Genomic DNA, 21,502 nt, shown 5'->3' with positions numbered 1-21,502 from the left:
ATCTCTCATTTAATTGCCATGATAACCCCAAAAGGTAGATTCTCTCTGCATTTTACAGATCAGAAATAGCATTGAGGCTTACACTGAAAAAAAGTAGCTGTGTTGACAGTAAGTTTGAATTATAATAAAACAAATTGAATGCATAACCAGAAAAGTATCCTTGATTTTAGTTGAGCAGATTTCAAAATGTTTGGGAAGGGTGAATGATGAATATATTATCATGGACCTAGACTCTTTGGATGGAAGGCTATAATCAAACACATGTCTGATAGTCAAGTGTAATAGGATCAAAAAGGGAAACTGGAGACACAAGGCAATCAAAGAAGCGGGTGTGGCTCTGAAGGGATTTCTCCAACAAAGCTGCATCCTAAAAGATCTTGATCAAAATCAGCATCAGAACAATTAGTGTTTGTTTGGTACAGAACCAACTGAGGCTTGGAGAACCATGCCAAAGACAATAAATAGGTGGTTAGAATTTTATGAGAGCAAAAAATATAAAGGAATGGACTGACCCATTGCTTGGAGTAGGTGATATAATGTTGACAGGATGACAAAGAAAAGGCAGAATTATCCATCTCCAACTTTGCTTATTTTTTTTCCCTCCAAGAAAAATAACCTTCAAACTGCAAGTGTTGAGGTGCTTATGGTAAATAAAGATAATCTACAGCTGCTTGAAACTGAAGTATCCTATACCAAATGTATGTCATCCTCAGTAACTTTCTGATGGAATTATCTAAGAGAAGTCAAAATTAGAAAACAAAACAACAAACGGCCAAGCAATTGTTTTCCAGAATTCCAAGTAAGAGCACCAAGGTATGTCCTGCCTTCCAGAAGCATCGAATATGCAAGTGGAGCCCTCCAAAAGGGAGAAGAGGCAGAAACAACACAATTTTTTTAAGGAAAAAAAAAAAGCGAAGTTTATGCATTAAAAATTATCCTTTCAAAGAAAAAGAAAGCAGGTATTTTCTAAAGATTTAGGATTAAGGGTGCTTAAATCTTGGTATCTATTTCCAGTAAGATGACATGCATCCCCTTTCCAGCTTCATGCAGTGACTACTAGAAACTGAGTCTAATATGGAACCAAAGCGAACATTTCTATAACACTCTCTCTTTATGCACCTGTGTCCACTTTTTGGAACAGAGTGCTATCTGCAGGTCTGTGAACTAAATTCAGCCTGCAGGCTTGCTTTCCTGTGTTTTGGTTCATTTGTTTGGTTGGTTTTTAACGCTTTTGAATGGGTCTTATCTTACACTAAACACAGTCTCCAAAACTCCCTCTTGTCCTCCAGTCCACAATCCAACCTCGTACACTGCCTACTAATTGGCTATGGGTGTCACTGAAATTTGCAACATTTTTCTCGGGCCATGTAAAATAAATCTAACCCTTCTCCTTTTGCCTCCTTTCACATCTGTAAAACCTGAAGATCTTTGAACGAGATCACAGAAGAGACTGAGCCTTTCAACAGGGCTCCTAAAAAGGTATCTGTCAGTGACTTTCAAGTATTTTTATTCCAGCTCCCATCGCAGGGCCAATGACCCTGTGACTCACATTGCCAACCCTTCCCAAAGCTCCAGAACTTAATAATAAAAAAAACCATTACAGAGGCTCAAAATTTAAAAGTTAAAAACATTGCTAACAGCATCATTTAATTGCTCATATTTTTCCCCTGGAGAAAAACATAATCTTACACAGAAAATTTTCACCCTGCCTCTGTCTCTGTAGACATTTCTGGAAAATAAGAATACTTGTCTTTCAGAATCATCATGATATAAAGGGAGCGTGTCACCAATAAAATGCTACTATACAAGCGCATTTTTCTTTTTAAAAAAAATTTAAGTGTAATTGATGTACAGTGTTGCATTAATTTCAGGTGCATAGCAAAATGATTGTATATATATATATATATACATATATATATATATATACACACACACACACACACACATACATATGTGTGTGTGTGTGTGCATTCTTTTTCAGATTCTTTTCCACTGTATGTTATTGAATACAGTTCCCTGTGCTACATAGTGGGTCCTTGTTAGTTACCTATTTTATACGTAGTGATATGTATCTGTTAATCCCAAACTTCTAATTTATCCCTCCCTTCCTTTTCCCCTTTGGTAACCATAGGAATTTCTTCTATGCCTGTGATCTATTTCTGTTTTGTAAATAAGTTCACTTGTATTATTTTTTTAGATTCCACAAAGAAGTGATACCATATATTTGTCTTTGACTTATTTCACTTAATAAGATCATCTCTAGGTCCATCCATATTGCTCTCTGAAAGTAAATTTTTGATGGAGAATGCCTATATTTTCTTTAGGAAAATATACAGATTATTTACACTTGAATTATAATACCACTATGGCCTCAAAGTTATTAGAAAATTATAGACCAAAAATACTGCTGAAATAAATATGCATCCTTCACACTGTATGATTAAAAAAGCCACAACCAATTAAACTGACATGAGGAAACCAATTAATAATAATTCATCATTGAAGTTCCCTGGTAGCTCAGCATGTTAAGGATCTGGCATTGTCACTGCTGTGATGCGGGTTAAATTCCTGGTCTGGGGACCTCCACATGCCACAAGTGTAGCCAAATAATAATAATAATAAACCATTAACAACTAGAATAAAAACTGAAAGCAACAACCAGCTCAGTCACCCCATAATAAGGGATGCTTCGTGAACTTGGAGCAGTCTGTCTAGGTGAACAGGTACTTGCACAGAGGATGCTCTACGGGATTGCTAGCAGCCAGGCCACACGGTGCAGTGGTGATTTGCCACTCCCAGACCTGGAGAGGCACTCATGTTACTTCACGTACACTGAACCTAGTCATCAGTCAGCATTCACCTCATAAATGAAAGACAGTGACCTTGCATGCCATTTGTCCTTATGAGCCAAGAAGCCTGGCTGATAGAGCAGCCATCATTTGAAACATTTTGGAAGAGAAAAAGTGTGCTCTGGAGAGTCTTGGACCAGCATTAAAACCTTGCTCCAGAAATGACACACATCACCTCTGCTCACAACTCACTGGCCACAGCTGGTCACAGAGCCCCACCAACCCTGGGAGGCTGAGAAATACTATGCTATCCTGTGTCTAGAGGTAGAAATCTGGATATACTCCAAAAAGAGAATTTTTTTTTTTGTCTTTTTGTCCATTTAGAGCCGCACCCGCGGCATATGGAGGTTCCCAGGCTAGGGGTCTCATGGAGCTGTAGCTGCCAGCCTACACCACAGCTCACTGCAACGCCAGATCCTTAACCCACTGAGTGAGGCCAGAGATCGAACCCACAACCTCATGGTTCCTAGTCAGATTCGTTTCCACTGCGCCACGATAGGAACTCCAAGAGAATTAATTTTCACATCACTAAGAATAACTTTCAGTGGACCTTGACTGTTTGAAGGCCACAGCTGACTTGGAGTTTTAATCTGCCTGAAATTGCCTTATGCATTGTGCCTTTCTTTGGTAGCCATCATGGGTGATGATGACTTTTGTCATCCTCTTGCTTTTGTGAAGGATAAAACAGCGAAAAATTATGGAGCACTCACCACTGTGTTAAGCTTTCCAAGGCCACTATCTCAGTTTATCCCAATAGCAATAATTTTCATTATTGCTATTTACAACTATTTCCATTGCAACTAGAAATAGGACAAAAATGTATCAAGAGCTGGAAGATGGAGTTTGGAAAACCAAATGCATTTGGGCAGCAGCCCGAGCCTAGAGGAAGGGGGGATAAACTCGCTCAGAGAAAATATTCAACAGAGAGCTAAAGAGATAGAAGCAGGACCAAGGGTGCATCTTGAGGCATGGCAGCAGGGAAGGTGGGAAAAGGGAAGGGCTGAAGGAGGCTGGGAAAAATGACACAGGCAAGAAGAGGAGAAAAATTCAAGAAGGGAGAGACCCAGTGACAGTTATAAATGTTTTTTTTTTCCCATACTCAAATGCCTGTTCAATTGCCCCCCTCCCACAAAGAGAAGCACCACCTCTTCAGTTGAAATCAGTTTCCAGCTTTAGAATATAGACAGCAAACAGCTCTGCAAAAAAGACATCTTGTTTTTTCTGCCGGAAGGACTACTGAGGGTGAGGGATAAGGAATTTGCCATATAGAGAAGGAAGGAATAGAAGCGAAGAAATTGCTCAGGGGTGGAAGGCCTGGTGTTCTGGGCGGGGGAGAAACGCAGTTTGCCTGGACAGAGGAGAGAAGCATTGGGAGATGAAGTGGAAGGACAGGAGGGGAAGGGCCAGTGCTGGCCAGGCTGCCTGCCCCATCAAGCATGAGTCCAGCTTTAGGCAAGAGCAGAATTTCACAATGGGCAAAACAAGCATTCTGAATTGTTTTTAGGTAGTTCCCTCCAGCAACAGTAAGGAGGATAAACTAGAAGGGAGATTGGTGAGAAATGAAGCAGGCAAGGGACTCAGGAAGAAACACAGACAACAAAGCTGGCGTGGCCTCAATACGTGAGACCCCTCTTTGAACACACTCATTTTCACCTGTTTCTGCATTTCTCAAAAGTACTTTATAAAATTTCCTGTGGGGCTTGTTTAAATTATATCTTGTTAGGATCCATCCCACAGATTGTCATTCAGGAAAGGGTGAAGAGTTTTAAGAATCCACATTTTTTTTTTTAATGGCCATATTCAAAGTTGCCGCTGAGACCTATACGACAGCTGCAAGATCCTTAACCTACTGCACCGGGCCAGGAATTAAACCTGTGCCTCCCCAGCAACCTAAGCTGCTGCAGTTGGTTTCTTAACCCATGATGCCACAGTGGGAACTCCAAGAATTGACATTTTAACAAGAACCCCAGGGAGTGGCTTTTATGCAGAGGATAATTTAAGACCTACTGGTCCACATTACCCAGATCCTAAACCCCTTCCAAGAGCCTCAGTTGTTCTCTACAAAGCTGTTCCCCTCAACTCCACTCTATTCCAGCCTCACCGAACCCCATCTTTCCCTGGTGCTCAACTGTTTATATGAGAATTTCTTAAATTTTAATGTTCAGATCTTGTTAAAATGCAGATTGCATTCGTTGCAAACTCCCAGAGGATTCTGATGCTGCTGGTCCACATTTCACACTTGGAGAACTGAGGTCACTGCATCACATGCGTTGGCACCACGTTACAATGACGATCTCTTGGTTGTTTAATGTAAGTGCATCTCGCCTCCTAATGTTACTGTAAATTCCCAAACAGAGACCAAGTTTTGAATGCCTTTGGGAACTCCTCACATCACCAAGGACTGGATATACAGCTGGTGCTTTATAAACACAAGTGGAATTGAATAATTCAAAGTAAAACAGAAATCAGCTTCTAGATCTCAGGTTGGGAATAAAGAATCAATAGAAAACCTCGATCTTAATTCTTAATTATTATTGTTCCTAACAGGCACTTTCATAAATCCACATAGAATAGCCTGAAAAAAATTATGCTGGCGGGGGGGAATTCAAGATCAATAATCCCAGACTCTACACTAGAAATGCAATATGAAAAAACGTAAAGCTTTAATAACTTAGAAGGGAGATGTACTTTTCTAAGACTTTCTGGTGCATCTGCTGCAAAGGTTTATCAGCAGTATAACTGTATCTTAGGCTCACCATAACATACACAAATTATGGGTTAGGTGACACACAACCAGTTCTCAGTTTCAGAAATCAGTTAGGGTATTTTTTGTTTCTTTTAGAGTCAGGGAATTGTGTGAACTCGAATGGCAATCACGGATTCTTCCATGTGGCCATGTACTGATTGAGTGACATACTTACATGAACCTGCTTTATGCTGCCAAGCTTTTAATACTTTTATTCAGACACAAGTATAGAATTGAATAGTCACATTAATGTTAGATAAATTTGGTAGAGCCTGCTAAAGCCAAAGCAACCAAGATCCAGAAGGACTTTATAAAAAGAGAAAGTGAGAGACAGCTTCTTGGCCAGAAGGAAAATGTATAGACAAGTAAGACAGAGGACACACATTTTCCCCATCCAAGAGTGCTCTGGCATCCAACCCAAACACCAGAATACAATTTATTGTCCCAAATTCTATATGAAAACCAGACAGTTCAGAGCATCAGCCAAGGCCATTTTGAGTATGACTTCCTACCAAACTATTCCCTCCCTTGGATCTCCTTCTAAGACACATCTTAGGCATCACAGGAGAAAATTGGAATAGAATGGCATGCTTCATCCCTGAAGACTACATATGTCAAAATCCTAAGTACAAGAAGAGCTACATTTTATTACAAGAATTTTCTTTGCTACCTGTATTTGAAAGAAAATAATTCCAGACTCTAGGAAACTATACCACATCACATATGCTAGAAAATGAAATAGATTTAAGCAAGGTATTTTAAAGCACTGAAATGGGTGAAAGGATAATTTAATTTTAGCAACTGTTACAGGGTATTGTAAGTAAATTAACCCATTATTATGTCATAAAATACCTTGTTGCATAATATCAGTCTTGCTCTTAGGATTTGAAACCTGAGTTTTCCTGGAGATATACATTTTTAGATGGCATTAAGGTCATTTGTATATATGATAATATAACCATAACTGTGATAATTATTCTTTCTTGCAAAGATTTCAAGTAATCCTTCCAGCAGAACATTAAAAGATTATAATATATGTGTGTGATTATGTGTGAGTGTGTGTGTGAGACAGGCTAATTCACTAACAAACAAGGCTAAGCCCATTAGGTTAGCTGAAGCATCACGGGAGTTAGTGATTTGTCATGAAAAGTTCTGTGTCTAGCACTGTGGGTGAGCTGTGGGGAATAGGAGCCAAAGCAAACCTTGAATGAGCTAGAATCTTTTTCCTGCTTCTTACACTAAACATCTGAATGGATGACATAAAAATTACCATAAATCTATTACTCCAAGAAAGGGGCTAAGTTTGGAAAACCCCTTATCATGCAAAATGGTATATATGCATATACCATCCATAGTTTTCCAGGTACGGGACTTCATTTTCATCAGGATTGCATGCAGAAAGACAACATGATAGAGAAGGGAGGGATGATGATCAGCTCCCAAGGCCCCTGTAACAACCCCAACATCAACCCCTGCTGATGGAATGGAGGCAGACGGCAAACACCCATCCTGTTAGCAAATTCTAATGTATTAATAGCAACGAGGCACAGGGTCTGCATAGGAAAAGTCATACCTGCAGTTAGCATTGCTTTACATCTAATCCAGAAAGCTTAAAGTTTTAATATAACCAACATATTTTTTATGGGGAAATCATAGCTAGGGGAAGACCTTTGGGATGGGGAGGTGTAGAGAAAAAGGACTTTCTTGGTAGATCTATTCATATGCCTCTAATCAGTTGAGTAAATTCAGTCACATGCATTGCAAAACACAAGCCAATCTTGTATATGGCACTTTGGATGAGTATGGTCTGCCCTGGATTGAATGTTTTTAGGGCATTAGAAGGCTCCCATCCATCCTAATCAACTCTGTATAGACATGATTCAACATCCAGTGTTGGCTCCGATCAGCACAAGTGTCAGTCACTGAGCAGATTCTTGCCCACAGCCCTCTGTCCTCATTTCCTCCTGGTGGAATGTATGTAGTTCTTTCAGGACAATTCCCTCTTGCCTGCATTCCAAGCGTGCCTACCCCTGACAGGCTTGCCCGGCTGTGGCACTGACCATATGGCGAAGCTCAACTCCATTCTCTCCCTTAATTCCATCTCCCTCCCTGTCCAGCTCAGACTGTTTTGCAGAGGGCATTTATTTATAGACTCTTCCCCAAACGACCCATTCCCACAAATGGATCCATGATTCCAGTTTAATGAGAGACCCCTTGGCACCTACATACTCCCTGGGATATATCTTGCTAATCGTGGCTTATGTCATTCATTTCCAAAGGGAATTAATTCACTACGTATACAAATACTATAATCCATAATGTCCCAGCTTAAATTCTGTTCCATCAGTTCCTTGTATGGTGACATATATCTGCTTTGCTCACCTAATTATCTTGATTCTGGCATATGTTAGAATAAATGGGGTCATTTCACAAGATCTTATTTCAGAGGAATTTTAAATACCATTTGTTAAACTTTTCCTTTCACCTCAATGGAAATATAAATATTTATCACAATATTTCAGGAAATCCAAGATGATGGAAGGCTCCTAGAAAGCTTGAAATAAAGTAAGTTTTAATATTGTTTATCATCCATCCCCCAAGACTTTCCAAATTTATTTTTTTAATATGCCTTTTTTATCCAATACTTACTGTCTCAGTCCTTTCAGGCTGCTATAACAAAATACCACACACTGGGTAGCTTTAAAAAAATAGAAATTTCTCATAGTTCTAGAGGCTGAGAAGTCCACGATCAAGTTGACAGCATGGTGGCACTGTAGTGAGGGCCATCTTCCTAGTTCATAGCTGGCATCTTCTGGCTGTGTCCTCACATGGTGGGAGGGGCAGCAAGCTCTCTGGAGTCTCTTTTATAACTGCACTAATCCCATTCACAAGCGCCCTACCTCCTTGACCTAAGCAGCTCCCAAAGTCCCCACCTCCTAATACCACTATATGGGGCATTCAGATTTCATGTATTTCTTTGGAGGGACACAAACATTCAGAACATAGCACCTGTTAATAAAAGCACTGCTGGACTCTCTGCCATGGCACAGTGGGTTAAGAATCCAATAGCAGCAGCTCACTTCACTGGGGAGGCATGGGTTTGATCCCTGGGCCTGCACAGTTAAAGGATTCTGCACAGGTTGTAGCTGTGGCTTGGAATCAATCCCTGACCTGGGAACTTCCATATGCTGTGGGTGCGGCCATAACATTAAAAAAAAAAAAAAAGCACTTCTCTAGAAGGAAAAGTGAAAGAAACCATTTTCAAATATCCTGCTAGTGGGAGAAAAACTTCATTCTCTGTGGAGTTTTTATTTATTTGTGTGTTTGTCTTTTGTCTTTTTAGGGCCACACCCAAGGCATATGGAGGTTCCCAGGCTAGGGATCAAATTGGAGCTGCAGCCACTGGCCACAGCAATGCCAGATCCTAGCCTTGTCTGCAATCTACACCACAGCTTATGGCAATACTGATCCTTAACCTACTGAGCGAGGCCGGGGATCAAACCTGCGTCCTCAGGGATACTAGTCATTTTCGTTTCCACTGAGCCATGATGGGAACTGTTGAGTTTTTGACTCACTGCTTTCTGGATGGTCTGATCCAGTTCCAGCAGCTATCTGATACGATGCCTCTGGGATGAAGTAAGTACCAGCAAGAGAAACCGAACCGTGCTTGAATTGAAGCACAGGCAACACATGTAGGAGGTGTTAACTGACATGCTGCGCCGTGAGAAGAAAAGACGCAAACTCCCTTGCATGTCCCGTTTTCTGCATATTGTCTTTGGAAGTTCAAATCATATGTTCAGATTATAAACATTCTTTAGGTTCCACACAACGTATTACTAGAGTAATTAGCAAATCAGTTGTTTGAGAACAGATTGTCCCCTTGGTCACTGTGTTCCTGCCCAATGGCCTTTACTCAGGTCTAAAGTGTGCCAAGTCTTTCTCATCTCAGAGACTTCACATATGCTGTTCCTCAGCGTTCTCTTTATGCTGCGTGCTGCACTTCTTCCAGCTCAGATGTCAGCCCCCCTGAGAGGCTTGATCCTCCCACATCCTCCTGTTGTTCCCTGCGTACTGCTCTCTTCCCTCATGGTGTTATCCCATTTTATAATACTATGTTGATTTCTCTTCTTGGTCCCTGCCTGTCCCCCCTTTTAGATGCCATACTCCACAGGGCAAGGGCCTCATGCTTTATCTTATCTATGTGTCTCCAGCCTAGACCAGTATCCCGTGAAAGGTGGCACTTTAAAAGATAATACTTGAACCAAGTTTCCATTTTGGTTCATTGGGTTAAAAACCTGACTAGTATCCATGAGGATACGGGTTCAATTCCTGATCTCACTCAGTGGGTTAAGGATCTGGCCAATGTTGCCGCAAGGTATGGCATCGGTCACAGACACAGCGTAGGTCACAGATGCAGCTTAGATCTGGCATTGTTATGGCTGTGGTGTAGACCTACAGCTACAGCTCTGATTCGACCCCTAGCCTGGAAACTATGCCTCAGGGGCAGCCCTAAAAACAATTTTTTTTAAAAACAGTTGAACCAATTAATGCAGTCCAATTCTGACTGAGAAGAGCAGGAGTGTCATTTCTCATGCTTGTTTTGTCATCTCAGACCTTCTGAATGAGGACCAGTTCTTCAGAGGAGCCCCTCTTCTGCTGATACCAGCCAGAAACCTATTAGGGCTACCTGCCAGCAGGTAGTAAAATTAATTTGGGGGCTTTGCAGCCAGCTTATCACGTTGGTGTTAATCATACAGTGTTTATTATACAATTGTATATATTGTAAATATACAATTATATATTATGTTAGTATTTATTATACTGACTAAACACACAGGCTAAGAATTCTCAGTGGTCTAATTTTTTTTGGTGGTGGTGGTGGTGGTTGTTTTTCTTTCTCTTTTTTTGAATTTTTTTCTGGCTACAGCTGTGGCACATGGAAGTTCCCAGGCCGGGGAGCAAACCCACACCACAGCAGCAATGCAAAGTGCTGCAGTGACAAGGCCAGATCCTTAACATACTACGACATAAAAGAGCTCCCTTTAAAATATACATATACATATATATACACATATATATGTATATATACACACACACATAATGTTGAAGTATAGTTTATTTACAATGTTGTGTTAACTTCTACTGTACAGTAAAGTGACTCAGTTATACACATATATTCTTTTCCTTTAGGGTTTATCCCAGGATATTGAATGTATTTCCTTGTGCTCTACAGTAAAATTTTGCTGTTTATCCATCCTATATATAATATTTTGCCTCGGCTACTCCCAAACTCCCAATTCATCCTTTAATTTTTTTAAAAAAATTCAGAAATGGGAGTTTCCATTGTGGCTCAGGGGCAACGAACCCAACTAGTATTCATGAGGATGTGGGGAGGTGGGGGGCTTGATTCCTGGTCTTGCTCAGTCGGTTAAGGATCCAGCATTGCTATGAACTATGGCATAGTTTGCAGATACAGCTCTGATCTGGCATTTCTGTGGCTGTGGTGTAGGCCGGCAGCTACAGCTCTGATTTGACCCCTAGCCTGGGAATTTCCATATGCCACGGTGTGGCCCTAAACTGCCCCCTCACACACACACACACAAATTCAGAAATGTTCCATGCATCCCACAACACTTCCTTCATGTACAAGTCACTTAGTTCTAATCCATGTAGTGCAAGCTGAGTGAAAGTGAGAAGGAACAGACAAGAACCTACGGATTCCTTTTCTGGGTAAGGAATTCAGCTGGGTGGCTTGTCTATTTTCTCTCATTTAATTCCCACAACAAACCTACGAGGTGGGCAGTGTCCCATTTCATGGATGGAAAAACTGAGGCTCATGCAAACAAAGCGTCCCTAAGGAGGAAGAGCTTGTATTCTCTCTACTACAGCACAGTGTGTGAAACAGAAGGGACAAGCGCACATCAAAGAGTTTGCAAGAGAAATGACAAGGATAGTTTTCAGTTGGACTTGGTTCCTTTGGATGTTATGCTAGAAGAAAAATGAAGCAAAGTCTTGTTGATCAGGCACATCTCAGGCATAATAACTCACATTTATGTGATTCTAAGAGAAATTTTTTCGTAGTTTTGCACCTGAAACCACGATGTGCTTTACAAATAGTTCAATGTGTTTGTGTTTTTCTCCCCCAAAGTTATGAATGTGATGATGTTACACTTAAGGGTGACTTGGAATCAAAGAAATGTGGTTTAACAGTTCCTCTGGTGGTGCTAGGTAAAAGAGACCCACATATGTTTTCTATCTGCTCTTGATTGTATTTAAAATAAAATTACCAATAAAGTATTTACTATGCACCCAGATATTATACTGAGTGATTTTTCAAAATCACCTTATTTAATTATCATTGAAATTCTAATACAGAGTGGATACTTACTTACATGAGTCCTGGCACACAGAGAGGTTAATTAACAAGCCCAAATCACACAGCTACTAAATGACAAAAACTGGAATTCAAACCAGGTCCGCCCAAGCCCTGAGACAGTGTTTTTAATCATGAAAGCACACTAGCTCCTGGCCTTGGGACACAGAGTTTGAGGCCCTCCACATTTACAGCAGGACACGGGGCAATGGCAGTGAAGTTTCGTACAAAGCACAGAAAGCAGGGAGATCACACCCTCACTGAGGTGCATCTGGAATCTAGTCCTCAATGCCAGGGCTGCTGCCAGCATCTGTATTACCCACAAACTTCATGGCATAGGTGGTGAAACTGTCACTCCACAAAACACCAGCAGTGCCACATAACATGGCATTAGAGTCCCATAAGGACTCTGCCTCTACAGCTTTGGTCTTTCCCAGTATATGCATAACTGGAGACGGTACTAGGAAAGCAGCCTAAAACCCAGCCCTCCACTCTACCTACTGTTGCCAGAGTCCACAGGGCTTCTGCACAATCTGGTTTAACAGGGGAGGCTCTGCGCTGTTGTTTTTCACTTCAACATAGAATCCTCTAATAGGTACTCAATTGATATTCCTTTCACTCATCACAAATTCCACACCTGAGGAGCTTGCGTGCAGGTCTTGGAGTCTTTGTTGATATCTCCTCTCTGGCAGACAGGAAGGCAGGGGAGGTGATGATTCAGGAACTGGGCTCTCAAGTCAGGCTACTGGGTAGGAATCCCTGGTGGCAGGTGGTGGTGTGGCAACCCCTAACACTATCAGGTCCTCGGTTTTCTCACCCATAAAATGTTGGCTAAAGCTGGGTCCTACCTAATATTACTATTATCAGTTACCTCAATATTATCACAGGGATATTAAGAGGAATTAGTGATATGATGGATGTGATGTGCTTAGTGCAATACCAGGCACCAAGCAATGCTAGGTAGTGCAAATTGGTAAATATTCAAGTGAGGAGTTCCCACTGTGGCACAACGGCAATGCCAGGACCTATGTTTGATCCCAGGCCCAGCATAGTGGGAAGAAGGATCCAGCATTGCCACAGTTGTGGTGTGGCCTGCAACTGGCTTGGATTTGATCCCTGGCACAGAAGTCCATATGCCAAAAAAGAAAAAAAAAAAAAATTTCAAGCAAAAAAAGAAAAAAAATTCAAGTGACTCAGGTAGTCATTGTACTCCATGTACCATGTTTTGTATTATTCTCCACTCATTTATGCTGTTGCCCATATAAAGTCCTAAGTCCAACAAACTCTTTCAGGTGTTCAGGGGGAAGAACTGAAAGGGACTGTGTCCCCAAGAGTCACTTTTCTGGAACCCAGATTGGGTTGACCAATAAGTAACTCTCCTCATAGAACAGATCTTCTTGATTGGCTTCCTGATGCCAGTGCTCAGCTTCTGAATGATACATATTTGGTATTGATCTAAAACAGAGATCACAATATAATAAGGCTGCCATAATGCAAATAGGTCAAGTATAAGAACAATGTAAAACAATATAGAATAAGAAAGAACAAAGAGTAGAAGGAAAACAAAGTGACCTTCAAGATGTGTGGCAAATGCACTAATTTTGAGATCCAAGAGACATTATATAGTGTCCTACCCAGGAATGGACAGAACTGGGGAGGCCAGCCTTTGTCTAAGGAGCTAGCGATCCCTCAGCTCCAACTAATTATTATCCATGGAAGTGCGGGTCCACTGTCGCCAGAAATCCCCATTTTTCAAGCAAAAGCAAAAATCTAGATTTTCATATGATATCTCCTGATTTATAAATATCAACAGTGAAATTCAAATTATAAAATTCTCTGCAGGCCAAACAAAATAAAACTAAGCAGTATCTCTCCACTTCAGGTATGCATGTCTTACACAGTCCCAGGCCACTTCTGATCAGGCAGCAACATTTTATTAAGTCTGAATGTTGCCCCGTTTGTTTAGAAAGCCTCTACTTTAGGCACTGTCCACTTCTCTTATTCCTTCATTCTCTGTTGATGGCCCAGCACAATCTAGACAGGAAAGACATTTCTGGTTTTTTCTAAAAAAAAAAAAAAAAAAAAAAACCAAACCCTGAGGTCAAGAGCAACTTCCCAAAGGAACCTCCAGAGTCCAATCTACCAACCTTCATGTGAGAATAAGCCAAGGATGTTGCCATATGCCTCAAATAGTCACTCAGGTGTATCCTAAGAAAAAAATAAATGAATATACCTCCTTTTCTTCAGATCACCAGGGAGGCATGTGGAGGACAGGAAACTTAGGAGGAGCTTCCTTGAGGCTGCCTGGCATGTAGGTGGGAAGGAGAACTTGAGAGCAGTGGGGACAGGTTTCCAGCCCCTGAAAGACATGATTTTATGGCATGGTTTCCCCAACTGGTTGATGCGTTCAACATTCCCACCTTAACCAGTATGGGTATTAAATAGATTCTATATCTAAATGTAAATTACTGTGTATCCGTGTGTTGGATTAATTATACTATTGCTTCCTACCATCAGCAGTGGTTCTTGATATTCCAAGGCATGGCTCACTTTCAAGTTTACAACCAGCATCCACTCTATTTAGTAACTTGTTTTGTTGACATCTGGGAGAGTCGCTATCAACAGCAGATGATCTGCCTAATTACACCTGTGTTGACTTCTCACCTCTCTCAATTTATCCTTTCATATGGATAAACCATTTGAATCATAAACACTTCATCAGCTCTTGGCCAAAATGAAAAGGAAAGAGAGAAAGTAAATAGCTCATCATTTTAAGGAAATCTGGAAACAGGTTATGGATTTAGACCTACAGTCAAAAGCCTCTCTCCAATGGATGTATGAGCTTGGGCAAGTTATTTAACACCTCTTGCACAAGGGAGATAATAATGGTACTTACCTAGAAAGGAGGTTAAGGGGATAAAATCATCTAATATTCAAAGGAAGATCAATGGTATAAAGCAGTGTACAATTGTGTATATATCAATTATTGAGGGTACCTTATGTGTCAGTCAGCATGTGAAACATTTTATATTATTTAATCCTCACAACAATCCTACAAATTAGGGATTATTGGTTCTCATTTTAAGGTAAAAATTTGAGCCTTGGAGAAATTTCCCTTTGAATAATGGGACGACAAAGCTTAGCAAAGTCAAGGGGACTTGCCTACTACTAAGTAGGAGGGTTGGCCTTTGATCTCAGGCAACCTGACTCTAATACCATGCATCTCCATCCAGTGGGTGCATTTAGTGAAGGACTTGATGGACAGAGCCATTTCAGTCTGGAGGGGGTGCAGAAGGAGCAGTTTTCAATACTAAACCATGGGAAATGCTGTAAGTGAAAATACCCAGTACCCAGATGAAGGGCAGGTAGTGAAAAATGAGGACAAAATGGGGTTCATGCACAGGGGTGCAGTCAGTTTTCAGCAAGTGAGACCAGGGAAAGATCAGGCCACAAAGCTCGAGCGTGATGAACCCCCAAGGGCTAGCCAGGGTAGGGAACTCTGGGCCTGAGGTTGAGAAGCTGGAGGGGAGTAGGCACTCCAATGTGATAGGAACATGACTGCACCACCCCTGGCTGATTATAAGGTAACAAAGGCTGACCAAGGGCACTCCCAGTGCCATCTCTACACTGCCTATCCCCTGATGTTAGGTACCTAAAGGTTTGGATGTCCCTGGGAACAGGAAGACCATTTGGAAGATATCCTAGAAGTCCCTGCATTCTTCTTGCCTCCTACCTGCATCATCTTTTTCCTTCTTCCTGACAGACTAGCCTCCTCCATCAGAGCCTGGGCTCTGTGCTGTTTCTTCCACACCCAAACTGAAAACCAGTTCCTGACCTGGCGGGTGTAAAGTGCCTCAAATACATGTAAATGCTTTAATCGTTGGCATGTTCCTTACAGGAGAGGAGAGTCCTTAGTTGAAGGGTAAATAAAGAATAATGGGTAACAATTATTTGTGAAAGTCTCCCCTTTCACAGGAAGGAAAACTGTGCCAGATCCTGCTAACATAGGAAGTGGTCCCAGATCCTGTTCTTTTTTAAAAAAAAGAAAAAGAAGACTAAGTATAAAATTGTGCTGCAAAACCCCTGATTTACCTCTTTTAACTTAACACTTGAGTTAAGCAGGAGGCTGCAGGAGACCATGTTATTACTAAATTATGCTTTTATTTCCTTTTGATGTGCCTGATGCAGTTTGCTTGCACTATTGGGGTATTTAGTAAATGAACCCTGGGCCCTAGTTATTTATTTATTTACTAATTTCCCTGGCATTATCAAAAGCGAGGAGCAGCTGTGATTTCCCCAGTTCAAGCATGCAGCTGAATGTTTAAAAGGCCTGCCTTGCCCAGGCTCCTGCACACTGTAGAATAACATTCACTAATGCATGAAAACGGGAGAGAAGATGTCAGAGCAAAACCTGGGCTTCCAGCTGTGGGAGGGTATGTTCTCTGAAACCTTTGGGCTTATAATAGATGATTTACTGATAAGCAAATGGAAAAGCTAGCTGATTCTGGTCTTTTGGAGACTTGGAACCCATAAGATTCTCCTCAGTAAGTCAAAGGGAAGAACAAAAAGGGATTCCTACCTTCCCACCCCACTCCCTCCTGTGCCTTCTGATTCAGATGATATACCTGAAATGAACCTCTTTGAACTAGCCCAAGGCTGATATCCAGAAGAGAGGCACTACTATGGACAGGCTAGATGTTAAAACATGGACATACTCACCCCAGTTGATAAATAACCCTACTCTGATCCCCGAATACCTCCAAGTTGCCCCAGAACTACATGGAAACTTCCACAAGTCAAAAGCCAGAAGGCACTGTGGCCTGGGCACACAGCATGCCTCCAGCAGCCTGCTCAGTGACAAGGCTAACTTCTGGTTGGTTGGTGTCTGTGTCGCTCAGATTTGTTAAATATTTATATCATTATTTTATGGGTCATTTTGTACTCCTTACATGATTCTAAGGCAAGTGTGCCCTTTCCCCAATTCCTCTCTATAGCAAAGAGAATCATGGAAATATTCCTGTGTGTTTTAAGTTTTCATGTTGTATTAGTTATCTCTGGCTGTGTAACAAAATATCCCAAAATGTAATGGTTTAAAATAACACATTATCTCACAGTCAGGAATCTGGGGAAAGCTTGGCTGGATAGTGTAATTCAGGGTCTTTCACATGCTTTGATCAAGTTCCAGCTAGGCTACAGGCAGCTCAAGGCTCAGTTGCTGAAGGATCTCCCTCCAAGCTCACACTATAGGCAGGACTTAGTTTCTCCCAGGAGTTTGATCTGAGGGCCTCAGCTCCTCCCTGACTGAGGGCCAGAGGCCACCCTCAGTTCCCTTCCATGTGGGTCTCTCCATAGGTAGTTTACAACATGGTAGCTGGCTTCATCAGAGAGAGAGAGAGGGGCAAAGGAAGGAGGAGGGAAAGAGGGAGAGGCATCCTTTAGTTCAATGCCCCCTCCAGGGCATTGATGTGGTGCAGATGGGTTAAGGATCCGGCATTGCCACAGCTGTGGCATAGGTTGCAACTGCTGCTGAGATTCAATCCCTAGCCTGGGAACTTTCATATGCTGTGGGTGTGGGGGGAAAAAAACCCTCCAGTAGTGAACTAATGATGCATTGTCCATCATATAGACATCAAATAGTATTTCCTACAGACTATAACCAACTTGGGAATGAATAAGATCTCAGATACAAGAGCAAAAACAAAAACAAACAAACAAACAAACAAACAAAAAAGGCTGTTTAATCCATCCTGAACATTGTCACTTTCTCATCAGGCCAGGGACATGAGAGGATTGAGGCTCTAAGTAAAAAATACTTAGAGCAGACAGGGAAGTGCCATCAGAGCTGGTAATAGGGAAACAATGGGCCATTTTTAGGAATACATTTGTTTTTGCTGCAAAGAGCTTTTCATGGAACTTTCTTTTTCCCTGTTATTCCACCCCCACCCCCTCCTTTTCCCTCACCAGCAAAACCCAAGCACACATTATCCCCACTTCATGCACTGCCCCCTGCCATCCCAGGGAGCGAGAAATTGGAAATGAAACACACTATATGCAGATTGGTTTTAATCACCTGGAACAGATGGTACAGAAAGTGGCAGGTAAGTGCAATTTCGAATTTCCTTTGGATGTTTCTTAAAATGCAGAAACAACAAAGAAATTAAATGGACTGTCAAATGTCAGTGTCAGTTCTGGCTTTGAACAGCCAGGCTTCACCATGTCTATACATAACCCTACTACTATCTAAATCTATTTCCTCACTTCTCCGTTAATTAACTAACCTTTGATGAGCTAAATGCAAGAAGATATACATAGCAACAAAGCAGACACGTTTTACTCCTTGGCTGCAGGAGAATGGAAGGGAGCCCAGTAAATGCATGTGAGCCCAGCTCACCTGAGCTCTGCACTATAACAGGTAATTGCAATAAATCATCCTTTGCCCCATGATCCCAGCCTAGTGAAGATTAATGGCAGTAGACACTAAAGCTGCCAACTTGGAAGATTTCCGTGGTGGTGGAGAGGAGGCTATGCGTGAGGAATGTGTGATAAAACGCTACGCTGGGACCATAATAAACGGGCTGGAATGGAGCCGAGGTCCTCCTCCGTAATGCAGAGACATTAAGACCTGTCTGATTGTGATGACAGACAGGTATTTGACTGAGCGCACTGGCAGCTATAAAAAAAAATAGCTAAAAGCTAATGTCAAGATGTGATGTAGACCTGCCAGCTGCCATTAGGAGTCATTATGGTTCTGACCACTTGCTCCTGGGGAGGGCAGAGGAAACAATATTGTACTGACTGCAAGGAATCAGCTACATTTGATTTGTGGCCCTGATGGCATGACTGGCCCACTGTCACCCTAGTGATGAAGCAGCAGAGCCTGACACCGGCAACTCCTTGCTGGAGGAGACTTGAGGGCTGACTCGATCTCACTCTTCCTAGTTAGGAGGAAGCCAATGGAGGGAGGAAATGATGGTCTGAAGCCACTGAATGCTGTCTACTTGAAGGCAAGGCAAGGCTGGACACAACTAGAGATGTGGACATCAGTGAAGGAGATGGTTCAGAAATATGAATCTCAAGAAACCAAGAGACCTGCAGGGCACAGGCCAGACTTTTCAGCAAGGTGTGGTTTGTGGGCCTGGAAGTAAACCCTTCTGCCCCTGACCCCTGTGGACAGAATCATGCTCTGGGGCATAAAAAGAGTGATTTCTACCACACAGGCTTTGAATCTTTGAATGCCGAGGAACCAAGAAAAGTGCTATAGCAGGCAGATAGCTAGGTATGAGCAGAGAAGGGGGAATAAGGCCAGATGGCAGGAAATTATGCATCATGCAAATAGCAGGGTCCATGGGCAGACAAAGAAAAGCAGGCACCTCTTGACTGATAGGAAGCCACACATTGTGGAGTGATATGTGTCCTGGAGGCTGACAAAGAAAATGGAAAAGGGCGCACATCTCCAGTGCCCAAATGTAACCTGTTGCTCATTATGCCCTCATCACAATAAATTATAATAAAATTAGCTACACAGATAAAAATTCCCATCATGCACCAATACCGTGACACTTTTGATCAAAGCTAAGAAGGACAAAAATCCCTCCTTCCTTCTGGAAGGTAGAGCTAGAATGAAAATTAAGGAATGTGAACCCCAAACCCCTCCTTCCCAGTGAATATTCCACACATGCAATTGGATGCCCCTTATAATAAGTGTGTCAGAGAAGTTCACAGAGCTGCTCACCTTTCTGCCCACCTCGCTTTAAAAGGGGTATTTTTCACTTAAATCTTCACTTTTCTTTTTCAATTTCCAACTCATTTCTGAATTCCTTCTGCAACAAGACAAGACAAGAACCTTCCCTTCAGGAACAAAAGGGACTTTGTTGGAAGTTTCCTGTGTTGGAAGGGCCTGCCCTTAGTTTGCTAGGGCTGCCATGAAAAAGTACCACAAGCCATTGACTTTAGCAATAGAAACACATTGTCTCATTTCCGGGGGCTGGAAGTCCAAAATCAAGGTGTCAGCAAGGTGTCTGAAGGCTGTGAGGGAGAGATCTATTTCAGGCTTCTCTCCTCAGCTGGCAGAGGACCATCTCAATGTGCACATGGCCTTCTCCCTATATTTGAGTCTCTCTCTAATCTCCCACTTTTTTTTTTGTCTTTTTGCCTTTTTTTCTAGGGCCACTACCGCGGCATATTCCCAGGCTAGGGGTCTAATCAGAGCCATAGCCACCGGCCTACAACAGAGCCACAGAAACGCTGGATCCGAGCCGCATCTGCAACCTACACCATAGCTCTTGGCAACACCAGATCCTCAACCCACTGAGCAAGGCCAGGGATCGAACCCACAACCTCATGGTTCCTAGTCAGATTTGTTAACCACTGCGCCATGACAGGAACTCCATCTCCCACTTTTTAATGAACATTGGTCTTCTTGGATTACAGCCCACTCTAATGACCTTATTCTAACTTGGTGATCTCTACAAAGAACTTTTATCCAAATAAGGTCACATGAAAATGCACCAGGGATTAGGATTCAAATATGTGAATTTGTGGGAAACACAATCAAACCTCTAACAGGCCCCTAGAGGAATCCACTGAGTCAGTATAGATGGAAATTAAAAGTTCTCACTAGTCAGAGGAGACATGATCAGGTGTTGCTGCAGTGGAGGGAGATCAGATCAGTAGAATCTGATGGGAGGCAAAGACAGATGGGTATGTGAGGCAGATGTGTGTTTGATGTCCCTTGGTAAGAGGACCCAGGCAGGCCCAAGCATGAGAGGCCACAAGCCCAATTCAAAGAAGTGATCAAAGCTCAGAGGTATTATGTACCATGACCAGGGGTGCTTAATAGATACGTAACCTGCACTTCAAAGGACCCCATGCTTGGATTTAATGATCTGATGCTACTATCTTAAAATTCTCAAGTTTTGGAAAATAGCTCATTTTGCACAGAACCACACAAATTATGTTGCTGCTTTTGACCAATATCCCGCAGATTTAAAGGGAGTGAAATCTTGATTCAAAACCAAGTGAGTATGATGTCAGAGCACTTCACCATTCTTTTTTTCTTTTTTTCTTCTTTTTTTTCTTTTTTGGTCTTTTTGTCTCTTTGTCTTTTTTAGGACTGAATCCACAGCATATGGAAGTTCCCAGGCTAGGGCTCCAATCGGAGCTGTAACTGCCAGCCTATGCCAGAGCCACAGCAATGTGGGATCCGAGCCACATCTGCAAACTACACCACAGATCACGGCAATGCAGGATCCTTAACCCACTGAGCGAGGCCAGGGATCAAACCCGCATCTTCATGGATGCTTGCTGGGTTCGTTAACCACTGAGCCACAACTGGAACTCCCACTCCACCATTCTTTTATTTCACTGTGTTATATCTTTTTACCATCATCCTTTTTCCAACTATGTCTTAAAAATGACAATGTGATCACATGTGTAAAATGAGTATAAGCATAATGACAAATTGTATCTTTCACAGGTGACCGCAACAATAGTGTCCATTCCATGTGTTCTTCTTAAACTTCCCCTTGCCTCTGA

Source organism: Phacochoerus africanus, chromosome 6 (assembly GCF_016906955.1).
Source record: "Phacochoerus africanus isolate WHEZ1 chromosome 6, ROS_Pafr_v1, whole genome shotgun sequence".
Lineage (NCBI taxonomy): Eukaryota > Metazoa > Chordata > Mammalia > Artiodactyla > Suidae > Phacochoerus > Phacochoerus africanus.
Note: the sequence above shows the minus strand (reverse complement) of the source record.